Source organism: Penaeus monodon, chromosome 20, assembly GCF_015228065.2.
Source record: "Penaeus monodon isolate SGIC_2016 chromosome 20, NSTDA_Pmon_1, whole genome shotgun sequence".
In the NCBI taxonomy this organism is placed as follows: Eukaryota; Metazoa; Arthropoda; class Malacostraca; order Decapoda; family Penaeidae; genus Penaeus; species Penaeus monodon.
Genome location: NC_051405.1, coordinates 21,585,647 through 21,586,249, shown reverse-complemented (window position 1 = coordinate 21,586,249; position 603 = coordinate 21,585,647). Strand labels below are relative to the sequence as shown.

The window sequence follows — 603 nt, the reverse complement described above, 5'->3', positions numbered from 1 at the left end:
AAGCAAAATGATGTAGTAGTCAGTGTATTGTATTCTCTGTAGTTTTTTTAAGAATTAAATCTGCACTCACATTATTAGGAGAGAGGAAACATCAGATCAATAAAAGGATCTTGATATTCAGATTTTCCCAGATTTTGAAAGTCTCTCCTTAATTATAGCATAGACTCTTCCTGCAGAACTGTAATTTCTATTGGTTATTTTGGATATTGTAGCCATGACCTAGACAAAAACTGATTCACGTTTATGATTCTTAACTCTTCATAAGAGGCTGTCTGCAAGTCATCTCTGTCTCTTTTCATTCAGTTGATGGAACTAACCATAGGACTAGCACCCTCCTCCCACCTGCATCCTCGTCCCATTTTGTGGACAATTAAACTCTCGGCTTAACTCTTTTCTTGATGCAGGCATTTACGGGATTCATTTCATCCAGACACAGTCCCGAGGTACATGATGGCATGGAGTGAAACTTGTGCATTATTGAGTTTTTACTGATATAGTCATTCACATTGGTAGGCAAGGGCTGTGGTGGGGTATCACTGTCAAATAATTGTTAAGTATATAAAAAGCAAATATTCAAGATGTGTTGGTGTTAGATGATTTAAG

The 603-nt window shown here is 37.0% G+C and overlaps 1 protein-coding gene across 6 annotated transcripts in view; it reads left to right on the top strand.

Annotated features, from left to right (window-relative positions):
- LOC119585703 (mitogen-activated protein kinase kinase kinase kinase 3-like) overlaps positions 1–603 on the top strand; it is a gene marked incomplete at its 5' end in the record, with an annotated part of 59,548 nt that overhangs the window by 46,833 nt on the left and 12,112 nt on the right.